This window comes from Calonectris borealis, chromosome 4 (assembly GCF_964195595.1).
Source record: "Calonectris borealis chromosome 4, bCalBor7.hap1.2, whole genome shotgun sequence".
Classification (NCBI taxonomy): domain Eukaryota; kingdom Metazoa; phylum Chordata; class Aves; order Procellariiformes; family Procellariidae; genus Calonectris; species Calonectris borealis.
This window is the reverse complement of record NC_134315.1, coordinates 82,317,855-82,333,068: the sequence shown is the minus strand read 5'-3', so window position 1 is coordinate 82,333,068 and position 15,214 is coordinate 82,317,855.

The following is a 15,214-nucleotide window of genomic DNA, read 5'->3' as shown; positions in this document are numbered from 1 at the left end:
AGGTTCTAGAAGCAGCACGAAACGTTGCCTTAGCAGGGCTGCTACCTTCCTGTCTGTGGGGGAGAGCCTGTGGTGAGTATGGAGGTAGTGGTTTATTTTATTTTGAATATAAATGCTTAAGAAAGAGGGGTTGAACTGAGGGTTGTGTTTTCATACTGATTTCTGTGTCAGTATTAGATCTTTTATGTTTCCGATGCTCTGTGCTCAGGAAGTTTCTTTGCAGGCTTCTGAATTTATATATATGTATCCTGTGAAAAGAGTAGAGCGTTTGGAAGAGGCTTGGGTTTGGGGATTTTTTGTTTGGCTTTTTTGTGGATTTGCACTTTTGGTTTGGTTTTTTGTTTGTTGTTGTTGTTTTTTTTTTTCCCCCTGGGGTGTTTTCTCCCTTACAAGATTTGTACATGACTGTTACCGAAGGCTGACTTTTGGCTGTTGGTGTGAAGTTTTCCTTCAGGGAGCTGTTGGGGATGCCCCAGGGGCTGGGGGGGCCATGGAACCTTCTAGGCTGTGGGGTGGCCGCCATTGTTGTTTCGTGAGGTGGCCGCTTCCCGGATGGTGGGGGGACAACAAATACCACAGCTCTTGGGGAAAAAGCAGGTGCTGCATGCCTTGTGGCCATGAGGATTTGCTTCTTAACTGGGCTAAACATTGAAGGAATGGTGCTTCTTACCAGTCAGTAAGTAAAAAAACTGAAAAATAACAAAAAACCTTAACACAAGCTTTGTGACCCTTTATGTGCTAAATACTGCTTGCTGTGTATGTGTTGTGGAAACACAACTTGTTGCTCTTAATATCGGTAGCTTTGTTGCCCGCCGAGGCTGAACCTTTGTAAAGTAATAGTAACGTTTGCTTTGAAACACCAAAACAGTCATGGTCAATGTGGTGTGTCTGTATTTAAGTCTTATTACAAAGTATTTCCTGTGAGGCTTTCTTTTTACAGGATTTTAGGCTTTATGTTAAGGTGACCTGCCTCAGAAACCCTGTTGAAGGTCTCCTCCACAGCTGTGTGTGTGGAGGCGGTGAGTGGGTGAGGGCTCTGTGGTTGCTGGGCATGGCTGGGCTACTTCAGCCTCTTGGGGCCGTCTTCCTCCCGGTCTGTCTTCCTCCAAGTAACTGGACCCTCAGTGGGTCACTGTACTGTGTCGTCATCGTGCTACACCATCATATATCGCTGCATGTGATGTCACTACGTGGTGTGATAAGCGAAGAGGCTGTGGAGAGGTCTCTCTTCTACGTTTATCAACAGTAACTGGTAAATGGGCTGTAGAAGTCTACCAGCCAATAAAGAACTGACTAACAGAGTGGGGAAAATACCTGCCTGAACACAATGCGTCCTGTTCTGATGGCCATCCTTTCTCTTTTATCCTTCTTTCTGAAATCCCTGATTGTCCTTACTGGGATGGTGAGTAAGCTGGGAACTTGGAAACAACTGCTGTATCTAGCAGGATATCTTCAAGCAGATTTGAAGATGTAACTGTAGTCTGTGTTGTTTATTGACATTCTTAAAAAACCAGAAATATATAAGTAAAGGTAGGGTGTGAGCTAGAAATCGCTGTTCATAGCCCTGTGGAGGTTTATGAACTTGCGTGGGGAAAACTGGCTGTATTCAGAATCCGTGATGCACAGAGATTTTTAGAGCAATGCAAGCGGGCGGCTGGCTGAAACAATCTGACAAAATTTCTGTCAGTTTGAGAGCCGAAAGCTGGGCTTTACTCACTGACAGTGTCAGGAGTAATATGGTACAGGAAAATGGGTTAAAAGTGCAGTGCTGCCGATTTTCAGAACGCAGAATGTGTTGAGGTGAAATTTTTCTTTCAATTGAGCAAAAAATATTTCTTTTCTGATCGTAATTTTAATGTATTCTGATGAAGTAATGCTTGATGTCTTGATAATTGGCTGAACGTGCAAACTAGGCTAGTGGCTGCTAAGCCCTCAATGGACAGACAGCAGCAGCAGTGTGGGAGCTTTGCTAATGAGATTAGGGCAGTCATGTTAGAGTCGTGCTTCACTCTCCCCCTGCCTCAGAACACAAAATTACAACCCTGAGAGCCAAAGTGTTTGCAAAAGTCACTTTGGGGAATACTGTTTAAATACGTGCTTTCTGTAAGTTGTCTAATTATATCCTAGAATAATATTTGTCTCTGTTTTCCCTCGTTCTGTGCCATAACTGCTGGTATCAATTATGTGCAACTGCTTTGCGTTTTGAGATTTAATCAAGTTAAGGCTCTGGTCAAGTTGTACATCATGTCTGAGATTCCCAACATGAAGAAAAATGGACTGCGTTGAGCTGTGGGACTGCACAAGTACTTGCAGCACAGCTATTTGTTGTCTCTGCTTGTGCACTTGGGTTTCTTTTTTTTGTTTGTTTTGAGTGTCTAGTCTTGACGTAGTTTGATTTATCTGCAGAACTTGATTGCTCCTATAGAGTATTAAGAGTACAGTATGTAATGGGGCAGTTATTTGAGACTTCCTATATTAAAGGAAGCTTTGTTTATGCAACAAGGATTCATTCATCAACCCCCCCTGCAAAACGTTTTGGAAAAGTGTTTGCCTTGTTAACTCTTTGTATTCAGTTCTACTGGTGTATATAAAATGACAGCTACAGGAGATTTAAGTTGCTGACCTGTCCCTTTCAGAGGTTCTCTTTCAAAGGTGTTTTGACCATTGGTAACCAAGGCGGGTTTCCACAAGTTAGCTGCTCTCTTTGGCATTAAAGTTGTGTTTGCTGAAAACCGATAAGTTGCTTTACTTATAAAGATAACCTGGGTGCTAAAATGATGTATGTGGGGTAGGAAGAAGAGTACAGGCACTTTTCGGGCTTACACGTCTCCTTCCATGGAAGTGAGTGGTTCCTGTGTGCTGAGCTGCTAATGCAAAGGTCCAAGCTGGTAATGGCATAACGGTCATCCCATTCTTCATTGCTTTTAATATTCGTACTTCTTTAGGCATCCAGTTAGTTTTGCTGAAATCCTTGCATCAGGTATTACGTTCACTATTGCTTATTTTAAATGTGTTAAAGATCATGAATTAAATAAAAATGGTAGCTGTATTTCCCAACAGACTAAACTGGAGAGGCATTTGATCCCTCTAGTGATTGCTCTTTGCAAGGAGACTTGAACACATGCACGATGATGTTCACGCAACTGTCAGGAGCGGCACGTCTTCGGGTGGGGTGTGTATGTGGGGCACAGATGGACATGAAGAAATGGTGTGTGACCTAAAGTCCTGGTGATCTTGCAAAAGGTGCGAGAAGTCTTAAGTTGTATGTCCTGTTAGAGAACTTGCATCTCGTGGGAAGTTTACCAATGTCCGACGGATGGGAATGTATTACAAGCATTCCAACTGCCTGGATTCAAGCTGGTGAAACAGTGCTGTAAAAACCCTTATCGTTTATGTTTGGTCTAATGGTGAAATACTGTTTTATGAGCTTACCTCTGAGAAGATTAAGGGTGTCCGGACTTAATTCACGTTCTCCTGCAATCTTTCTAAATGTTGCAGTTGGTTTGTGTTTTTTTTTTTTTCTTTAAGGAATAAAGATGTGGATTTTTTTCATTAAGGAATAAAAAAAATACTGTATTACTTACCTACCTATATCTGTATATTCAGAAAATATCAAACTATGGGCAATTACCATTTTACAACTCCCATGCACCATGAGAAATAGCACACACCCAAAATCATTGGTTTAAAACAAAACAACGTACATGCCCCCTCCCCTCAAATGCACCCCCCACATAGGCAACTCCAGGAAGAGCAAATAAACTTGGCAATTAACTCTGGACTAGGGTGTTCTGTATAAGATCTAAGCCAGTAACTGGCCGTTAGATCACGTGAGCAGAACTCTTCTGAAGTATCCTTTGTACGCTATTTTAGCGTGCTACAGCTCTGCGAACCCTCCGAGACATTTTTGTTTATTATTTTATCTTCCTAGAATCTAGCTTTCCCTCCTCCTCCCGGTGCAGAATGACTGCCAATACTTGGTCCTCTGTGACCCTCGGCTGCTGCTGCTCTCAGGAACGCGCGTTTGGTTCCAGCGGCGGTGGATGCCTGCGGCCGCGGTTCCCTCTGATGTCTGCTGCGCATCTACGCGTGGGTGGCGCGGGAGCTGGCAGGGGAAGGGGCAGGACTCGGGCATGAGCGGAACTCGCTCGTGACTGCGCAAGAGCTTTCTGGGAACTTGAACTTGCTCAGGCTGGATGCTAATATCCTGGCCTCCATTCAAGACGATATTTTAGTTCTTGCCGAGAGCAGCAGCTGGTCAGTGCACAGAAGCCAAAGCCTGTTTGTTCGCCCGGGATAGCAGACGGGGGTGTCGCATGCTGCATGTAGGTCTCTTGTAACGCTGTAAACTTTGAGAATTTTTAGATCCAGATCATGTCGCTAATAATTTAGTCTTAGATTTCCTGCAAATAGCTTCTTGTATCTGAACCTGCCTTTTAACGAGAACATTTCTGAGAATTATTTCTATAGCGGTTGGAGATTTGCACTGGAAATGCTCTACCTCGAATTGTTGCTGGGCTCATTGTTGTCTTGTATGTGCTCTCTGCTGTCTCCTGGCTGGCTGGCAGTGACCAGGTGGGTGTTCCAAGCAGTTTTAGGACTCTTTCATATGGACAAGGTTGGAGTATACCTGAAAACCAGAAAATAGGGCTGACGCCCCTCCTCCTGGTCTGAATTTTTCTAACTTTAGTTGCTTATCAGGGACCAGGAGGACATGCGATTTTTCCGGGTGACAATAACTGATGGGAAGATGCCATTGCAGTCCTATTTTTACCTGCCCCCACCAAGTAAGTATGTGTCAGCACAACCTTCTTCAGACTTTACTGAGAGCAAGAATGGGCTGTTCCTGAGGACCGTAATGGGTAATAGACTCTCTCTTTGCTGGATCAAAACCTTGCATGAGCAAAGTGCAATTCCAATTCCAACGTGCAATTCAGAATAGCGCATTTGAGTTGCCAGATCAAACTTTCTTGTGTATCTGTTTGCGAACAGCTATATGAATTTATGAAGGTTTTTAGAGCAAGAGCCTGCATTCCTGCTGTTTGAGCACTTGTCGTCTCATTTGCATTACAGGAATACTAAGCTGTTAGGTGTGTCATCTCGCCATTAAAGGGGAAAAATTATGTTCAGCAAACCTTTGCTTTATATTAATCATCACAATGGATCACTTGCTGAAAGAAACAAAAAACCGAAACAACGAACTTGATTTCCAGTAATTCTTCTATGGTAATTATTAAGTTCTAAGGGTGCAATTGGAGGAAATTATCTGTTCATAAAAAAAGGGGCAAGAGCAACGAAGGATCTTGAGTTTCTGTGGCGCTAAAATGCAAAAAGGAGAAGCCTTACGGTGCTCATAATGATGGTTGGGTAAGTCGGAGCAAGTAATGATCAAGAAGAGTTGAGTATAAATATTTAGAAGTTAAAGTACCTGTGCAAAACTCCTGTTGGCTCCAATGGCTGCTAGTTCCCCTTCAGTTTGATCAGCTCGAAGAAGAGAACCTATATTTAGTAAAGCAAATGCGCATGAAATCTATATAAAAGCATTTTGTCTGACATGTTTTGGATGCGTTCTCAAGATTTGGTAAGTCGATGGGCAGGCACCGTAGAAAATCGATTGATATTCTATTTTTATAATATGAAATTACTTTCTCAGCATGGGCTAATGAGTGATAACCTCTTACCACCCAGACTAATACTGCTCCTGGCAGGTAGTTGATTTGCTCCTGGTCTTGGCACCTGTGTCTGAACTAGGCTATTGCAGTTCCCTTGAGGTTAAGGTTAAAGTTCTCAAGCTGTTTGACCTTGGTCTTAAATCTTCCTGAGGACTCTGTAAGAGCGCTGCTTTTGGAAAGCTGGGGACTCCTTTGTGGAGTGGGGGCGGAGGGCTCTGACTCTTACCGAGTGCTCTTGCAATGTTTTTGGGTGCTTTGGGTTATCTGATTATGGTAGAATCATAGAATCATAGAGGTTGGAAAAGACCTCTAAGATCATCGTGTCCAACCGTCAACCCCACACACCATGCCCACTAAACCATGTCCCTAAGGGCCTCATCTACACGTCTTTTAAATACCTCCAGGGATGGTGACTCCACCACTTCCCTGGGCAGCCTGTTCCAAGGCCTGACCACTCTTTCAGTAAAGAAATTTCTTCAGCAAGGCGTGAGTTGACACATTCCACCATTCAGCCCAGAGCGTTGTGTAGTGCCATATTCCCCTGTAAGTTGTTCGGGGCTCCACGGCTCGGGCAGCTAAGGTCCCCTCGCTGGCTGGGCTTGGCTCTGCAGCTTTCTAGTCGTCTTTTCAGGTGATGGCCAGATGTACCAATGGATACAGAAGCATAAGAAGTTCCTGTCAAGGTTTTACATTTTTGGCTGCTCTTGATGAAACTGGGGTCTCCTTTGTCTGTAATGGTATTTTAAGAAATATTAGATTTCCTGAAAGTAATACGATATAGAGGCGAGGTGCAAACCTTTGCACCTACAAGTGTGGTGGTGGGGGTGGCAGAAAGCTCTGGTTATATGTAAAGTGACCTGACACAGCCTTTGCTGCAACTAAACATAGTTTGGTATTCTCTGCAGCTGTCAGCCTGCTTGTTACTGTGCCCATTTTGGAGGGGTGCATCTAAACCTAGACCTTTACCTGGAGTTAGTTTCCACATATACGAAAGGTAACTGGCTTGCCTTTGTAAGTTTTACTAATGTAAAATTATTTAAACCCCTTGGAGGATCTGGCCTCTGAGGCATTTGGAAGTTGAGGAGATCACCAACCTCTACTCCTTCTGTTGTCCCATTGAGCTTTAATTTGACTACTGCACGCGGGAACTTTGGATCTTGAGTTTTACTGGTGCATCCCCAACATGCAGCAATAATACAGCATACACACTCTTCCCCGTAACAGTTTCATTTGAAATTATGGGTGTATTGCATCTGTGTTTCTTTTTTCTTTTTCTTTTCATCAAGGTTTTGTAGAGTTAGTGTAGAGATCCATTTCAGTCATAGAAAATTGCTCAGCAACAGCACCATTTTTGAGATTAATAATAGAATGTCTTGATGACTCTGCCACTAATGATCTATCAATTTGAAATACTAGAAATGCCACGTACTGTAAAAACAAGCTCCAAGTCAACTCCAGGTTCCTACAATACTATTGCTATGACAAACAAACCCCAGAACATAAACCAACTACCTATTCAGTCCTGCTGCCACTTAACAAGGAATTGAGGAAGTTGGTCACCTTAGTTTCAGCTACAACTTAAAATCCCTCATTAGTCTGTGTTGCTTCTGCAAAAGTCACAAAATTGGCATTTGCTTAAGGGCAGCAAATTTCAGGGCTGCATAAAGAACACGCTATTAATCCTTTTTAGGTAAGTTGTATGTGTGGAATACACTGCCAACGTTTATTCGGAATAAGTGGTGTGAGCTTATGTTGCAAAACACATCTTGATGTAAACTGAATCTATGTAAGAGGTTGGAGAGATAATTGTATATCAATACTCATTTTATCTTGAATTTTAATTCTTCTGGATTTCAAACGGAATTTCTAAGGCTTGTACATACAACCTGAAGAATTAATTTGCAAGTCTACGGAGTGGCTCACTGTTGCAGAATATGTAGTGTCATTGTTAAACAATTCCCGAGATAAATTATTTTGTAATAATAAATGTTTTGAAGCTGGCTACTTAAAACAAGGGCTCAGCTGTAGAATATACACTACTGTAAAAAAGGCTATATCAAGTCTCATTCAAAAGAGTCTAATGCTTTTTCTTGAGAAATTAAGGTTTACTTGATGTCTATTCTTTTGCTTTGGTAATATATATATATTTTTAAACATCTAATAGGAAGCATATGTACCAAAGACTTTATACTTAATGAAGAAATAGCAATGAACCCTCTAGACTTATTTTTCGAGTGAAGTGGCTGGAGTAGCATACAATGATACACTTACCTGATAGGAAAAAAAACCAGAGAATACATTCTTAAGGTGCGTTTTGAAGAGACTTCTTTGATATTGTAGAAAGCTGAAAGGATTAGAGCAGGAAGAGTTAAGTAGTCAAATATTGTGAAATCCAAGATGACAAAAATTTCTTACTGTAAATGGGTGACTTCTTGAATCTCTGTCTTAAACTCTTAATATCTGTAGTTATTATAATGACTGTAGTTGGCATAAAATAATCCTGACCTCAATGCGATTACAAAGATAGATGTGTTTTCAGAAGTATACTTTGATACAGGAATGAAAAATTCAATCTTCTCGTTTAGAGAAGACACAAATATGTATTTCTTGGTCCCTGTTTGTAGGAAGATGTATGGCAGAACACTTACCATGGTAACGTAGATTGTGGTAGCTGAGCCATTGACTTTTTTTATACTTAAGATCCAGTGGAAGCCACGGAATAACTATAAAAGGTGATGTTTCTATTGCATTTTTAATTGTGTTAATGACTATATATTTCACTCAAAGCCCACTTAATGTGTAATTGTATGCAATTTAAGTATCAAAAGAACACAAATCTGCATATAGAAATCAGTATGCATTTGGAGAAATAATTCTCTTCTAACATGTAAGTACTGAATTATGGTTCGCACAGGGCGTTTTGCGTCAGTTCCGTATTCCTCCTGTAGACGGAAAACCTGTACAAACCTAACTGGGGATACCATGTAGCCCTTCATTGTAATTAAGTGCCTCTGTTAAGGATTATGTTCTGCCACAAGCGAAAGCAGCCTTGCATCTAGATGCGTATTACTTAAATTAAACCATTTATTAGACTGAAGACTTTTTCCTCTCCCCTGTGAGGCTGTAAAACCGATGTGAAAATTTTATGCTGGTGACCAGAATGGTTGGAAAGAAGGAATCAGGAAAGATGGGTATCTTCCCTCCTCTTTTTTCCGAGCCTAAATGAAATGTTGCAGTTCTCAGGTGAGGTTAATTTTTGTCTTTGTTTAGGCAGGTTGAATGTGTTCAGCTTTTTATTTGTCTATATTGCTCACAGCAGAAGATACAACAAATGTAACTTTTTAAAGGGCAGATCAGCATCTATGTCAATTAAAAAAAAAAAGTATTTCAAGAAGTCTGTCTGAATTTTTGAGGTGAGGTGTCATCAACCGTGATTCCCTGCCTGATGAAAACTCATGTCTTGCCTCCTTGAAGAAGGAACAGTCAGTAATGTTGTTTTACCTGACAACTGCTCTGCTCAGCTGGCATCAAGCTGCTGCTCCAAAGAGAACAGGGAGCTGGGTGGCAAAACCAGCTCTGTTACGTGGTGGAGAGCAGCGCGTGGGTCATCTGCTACCCCAAATGCAAGCTCCGCAGAGTTGCGTTGTTTTGGTTCGCTTCATTTTAAAACTGCGGTCATGAAAGACCAGTTAGTGTTACTCTGAACACAGGGAAAAAAAACCCTTAAAACCCCAAAACAAACAAAACTGCTGGGTGTTGCTACCAGAGCCCACTATTTGACTGTGTTGCCAGACAATAATACTATTGAAAACCGGGTACTGGTGTACATGATTTGACAAAACAAATACTTCTGATTCCATATTTACATTATTGAGATTACTCGTGAGGAATTTGGACACCAGTAGACATGGGAAATGGTTGTGTTTACCCAGATGCATGAACTTTAGAAGAGAAGTCATGTAACTCGACTCGCCAAATATTTGAAGAGTGTACACATTTCAGATGTCCTGTGTATAAATGTGTTTGTGTATCATAGATTGTCTTCTGTGCTTTCCTCAGGTTTTTAACTGCTCTTGCGAAAGACTACAATTAAACAGCCCTGTTGCATGAAGGCACATGTGTAAGATTACCTTGTTCCTGTAGTTGGGCAGCTTCTGAAGAGTTAACTCAATAGGAAAAAAAGCCACTGTGTTCACCTACTGATCTGCAGAATTATTACATTTGGCCCCTAAGTGCTTTTTAATTTGATTTGTTTAGTATTTCCTAAACTTTTTCATATATTGGGTATCCCTATGGGAAGAGAAGTCTTCATTTACTGTAGCTTTGCCAGAGCCAGTAGAGGTTGAACCTATTAAACCTGTATGAGAAGACCGCTCGGATAATGAGATCTTGACATTAGCGGCACGTTCTTCGTTGTTGTTTCTTCTTTGAAATTATGAGAGGTTGAATTTACAGCTATTGGGGAACCAGACCTTGATTTTGCATCGCTGCAAAAACTTGTCACGTAGTCTGCTGTTTTCTCACACTGAGAAAAATTGCTATAGCTGTGGTAAGAATATGGCTTTTTCTTTCAACCATCTCCATCTTGGCTGTGCTGTTTCCCGAGCGTGCCCGTTTGTATCCTTCTCGCTTCTGGAAGATTGTGTATTATCAACCGTTTGCAGGCATAGTTGTATTGGAAGCGTGGTTAACGTTCATGTGCCACTTCTGGATAAAAATTGAGCTTTTTATCCTAGTATTGTATGCATTAATGCCTATATAACTGAGATACAGGAGTAGCTTTAAACTAGTAATTTATAGTTTTATAATAAAACTAAGGGAGAACTAAATATGCAGCTTCCAAAAAGTCAGTAGCACCATTTTCATACCAGTTGCCCTGCTGGAGCATTGTTTATTCTACAGCTTTTGTGTACTGGCTAGGCGTAACTGTGCTATTTGCTATATTGCTTGATGATTACAAAAATTGAACATGAAAATACTCTTCAAGTAAATCAGACGGTGATAGAGAATTTGGGTGGTAAGTCCTGAGCGATATTATTTTGAATGACTGATCTCCCCCACAGAAGAAGAAACAAGCCAAATGCGTGGCTGAATGGGCCTTAAAACCAAACCTGATTGTGGCAGCTCTTCAGCTTCATGTTTTGAGTGACTGTGGTTGTCTGTCTGTTCTATTTACCACATATGTTAGGACAGCGTTAGTGGTTGTTATGTGAACGTGTCTAGAGGATAAACTTTATTTAACTGAAGATAGTTCCAGTAATAATCTTGTTTTCTTGGAAGTGCCTGCCTGTCTGGCTGGTTTTTTTTTATAGGCTGGCTCTTCAATGGCTTATCAGATAAATCAAAACAATTTTGGAAAAATGCACTTGAACTGTAGGCCATGCCTCCATACAGCCTTCCCCTCTTTCAGTCGGAATATGAGCAGAGAGTCTGATCAAAGCACATTCATCTTGAAATGTTTGATACTGTGAAAGATAAAATACAGAATTTCTGAAAGGGAATTATTATCAACTAGTAAGAATTGCTGAGAGAATGGAGCATATCTGTAACTCTTGACCTTAGTCTAATAGGAATCTATGGGAACAAGAGTCTCTAGGCACACTTACTGTGGGAAACAGCGTACTTGGAGTTTTCTTTTTATTAGACACCTAAGATTTTGTTTCAGACAGTGTTTTACCTATACGGATTCTCTTAAGACTTGAGAGGTGAACTCATGTTGCTACTTGAATCTAACTGGAACAATTCAGGCAGCTCCTAGAGCAATTCTGGTGGCTGCAAAACTGTGTATTTCTTCATCTCGTTTCCTTTTAATGCTTTAGCAGCGTAGGCTGTGAGGTGCTTCCTGTTGGGGCACGGCCTTACGAGTCATGCCAGGCCAAGATGCTGATGCACCCAGACAGCCCAGTTTGTCAAAATGGTTGTTCTTTCCAACTGATATTAAAAGAAACCTGAATTTTGGGAGCATCAGCGTAGGAAGCCCAAACTGAAAGACTGGGGATTTAGAAGATGTCAGCGTGCTTACGTTTTGCCGAAAGAATCTACCCCTGTTTGTAAAGTAGCACCTTTTGCCATGCTGGTATCGTGGTCAGGCAGGTGACTATTTTGCTGTGCCTGTAAAAGCATCCAAACTCTGCTGCTATCTTCTCTCTTCCTGGCACTGCCGTAAGGAGGACAGGGACTTCGTGATGTAGAAAGGGTCTGATGATCATTGACCTCCGAAATGGTGAACAAATTAACAGGCTGTCCCATCAGAAGTTTCAAAGATGGAAATCTAGGACTTGAAGTGCTTTGTGAACAGCTTTGGTGGTATTTATCACACATGTTAGACAAGTCCGAAACTGATGAAATTCTTCTTTAAAACAAAAAGTAACGGGTCAACTTTTTTATAAAATAAATGTTTTCTGGCTTCTTTTTGCACAACCAACCGTGTGTGTTAAGAGGTTACTTATAAGCATTGATGAAGGCTATGCTCTGTATGGAGGGAGCCATCTGTAAAAACTGCCTTTAACTTGGAGCAGTAACAAAAGCGAGAGAAGGTAACTTTTGTACAGGGAAGTTGGGGAAGGCCCTTTTTGATGGGAATTGAAAGAAACACAGGGGGTGGAGAGAGAGAAGAGGAAAACAAAACTGATAGAGTGGGGAAAAAAGCAGAGGCAAGACAATGGAAGACATCAAAGAAATGGGAAATGAAAGCAGAATGCTTTCAGCTTTGTCCAACAGTTTTACAAATTACAGCCCAAAATACCTTACTCATGTGAAAGCACAAATGTTTAAAATACGCTGTTCTTTTATAAAATAACTATGTGGAGTTGACACTTCCCTAATGAACAAATATATGAGAATCAATGGCTGATTTCATTCACAGAAAGATTTCCTTGAATTATTTTTTCATTGGTGGAGGGCAAAGGAAATTTTGTTTTTTATGGGTGTTGCCAAGTATTTTTTTTGAGATCTCTGAATGAGTTGCAGGATGAAAATGTCAGAGAAAAGTATTAACTGGAATTTGTCTGTTTGTCATGGTCTTACTGGTGGTAGTGGTACCTGAGAAGAAGTAGGGCATGGGCTGTTTTGGCTGAGATGGCAAGATTAGCATTTCTGCAGCACATCTGATTCCCAGATATCAAATGACACAGTAAGTAAGAACTGCACAATGTTTTTTCTCAAGTATTATTTCAGAGTAGAGCTACTTTAAGATCTGACTTTCTCGTTCAGTCTTAGAAATCTGTACTCTCAATACATACTGTAGCATGAACCTTGCAAATCTTGGGGAAAAAAGCATAGGTATTAGATTTAGTGGGAAATCTTTATCTTAAGTCTGTCTTACTATGTGTCCAAATGACAAATAGAGATGGTTCAGAATTGTGACAAAGTTATGAATTGCTAGCCCTTGTTTATTTCTTCAATGCAAATAGCACGTGTTTTCAATCTTTGCTGTTGCTTAATATAGATTTTTCTGGCTGGGAATACAAAAGTGAAATAAATCAGATGTGTGAAATGTTTGCTGATACAGAAAGCATTTTCCCAGGGATATGCAAAGTTGGCTCTGTTTTGACTTCTTGCCCTTCCTGCCAGGTTCCTGCATTGATGAGCTTTGAACACATCCCATGTCTTCAGCCACAGAGTTTGTAAATCTTTGCTCTCGGTGATGTACTCGGTGCGCCTTTAAGAGACAATCGAGCGAGTTTGCTCCTACAGTGCACTCTGTGCGTTCTCACCGCTTCATTTCAGTCCCTTGAACAATTAGAGCCCACCAGTACGTGCGATGGAGAGGGGAAAATCCGAGATTTATTGTGGAGTCCGAGTTTCTGTTTTCTCAAAACAGGAGCTTTCTTTTAGTGGTATTCAGCAAGTTCCCTTTCTCACAGGAACTGTGCCAGAAGATGGCATTGCTGTACGCAGAGCGCTCATCTCCATTGCAACAAGTCGTTAAGAGGAGTGGAAAAGCTGCAGCTTGTAAGTCCATTAGACGGAGTCAGGCTGACAGGAAGCGAATTTGCCTTCATATCACACATCAAGGACAGTTCCATTAAAATATATAATGTGCTGAGGAGGTTTGTGTCTCTTTGTTTAGTTTTTGTTTAACAAGAAGCTTGTGTTTAAAAGTACAGATTAATCTGTAGGCGGAGGGGGTGTATCTCAATACTGAGAACTCTTTTTCAAATGGAAATAGAAGACACTATAAAAGCCCCCTCTGCTCACACTACCTCCTGCCAGCATCTTACTCTTCGGCTTCGGGATCTGCTCATTTTCCTCAAAACACTTTCTCCCAACCACCCCTCAGGTGCAGTGGAAAAAGCATTCTCAATAAATTCTGGTAGTTTGGTGTTGCTAGGGTCTATCTGCAAGGGCAAGTAGCACTTGGCATGCTCTGAAGGCTACTGCAGTGAGTTTAATCCCCCAAAATAGTAAGCAGGCCTTTGGGGTAGGTGGAAGCCTGAGGAAAATTTGTACTCAATTAGCAGAAATGTGGGTTGTTTTTTTTCCCCGCCAACATTGTACTTAATAACAAATTCTGTTATTTCAGAGATGGAGCACTGTAGCTCTGATTTCCACAGTCCGTAGGATGAATTGATGTGATAACAGACTATAGCTTTTCTTGGGGAAAAAAAAAAATCAGAATCTAAATTTTGCTGGGTATCGTAGAGTGGATCCAGCCTGTGTGGATCTGTGTGTTTGTAAGGATTACAATGTAGTCGTCTCTGGGCACCTTGATGGAACCTGCCTGCTGTGGTACTGGCTCCCCGGGCAATTTTTAGGTTGGTTTGAAAGCTGCTTGTTCCCATCGTGAGCTTTGGAAAATCTTCAGGTTGGCTCATGCTGGTGGCTGAACATAGGAACCACCTCCTTCAATTATGTCCCAAACACTAAACAGAGATGCACAGAAATTGGATTAGGAAGACGTAATGCTGGAAATGAACAAATACCAGAGAACTTCTTTTTGCCTATGCTGTAAATGAAGTTAGATTCCCTTACCAGTAAGGCTTTGAGGGGGAGGAAAGGGAAGGCAAACAACAGTGGAGAAAAATGGCAAGAGTAGAGAAGGATTCTTTCAAGTTACCCTTTCAACCAACAAGTGAGCATCCTTCACTTGTTAATGTGGCTTTATTATGTTTCCTGATTCTCCTCCCTTGAAACCCACCAGGTTTTGGAAGAGGAAGTCAAGGACATAAGTTAAATACTTTTTCTTTGCTTTTCCCATTACCTGATGAAAGTGAGTCCGTGGGATTTGGTTTGGGGTTAGTGATAGAGAGGTAAGGTAGGAACAGAATTGGTGCCAGGAAACACATAATACTATATTTGAGTGGGTCAGGACCCACGTGGGTGGGTAGATGTCATCTTGATCTTTCTACAGCTGGAGCTTCCCCTGGGGAGAATATGGATCTGCCTCTCATATGAAAATTCTGATTGATCCCTTTAACAGCAGTTCCTTTTGAGAGGGATCTCTGGGCTTGCTGTTACCTTTATGAAGTAACTGCCATGAAGACTGGAACTTTTACAAAAAAAAAAAAAAACAAACCCCAAACCAACAAGCCTGCCTTTGA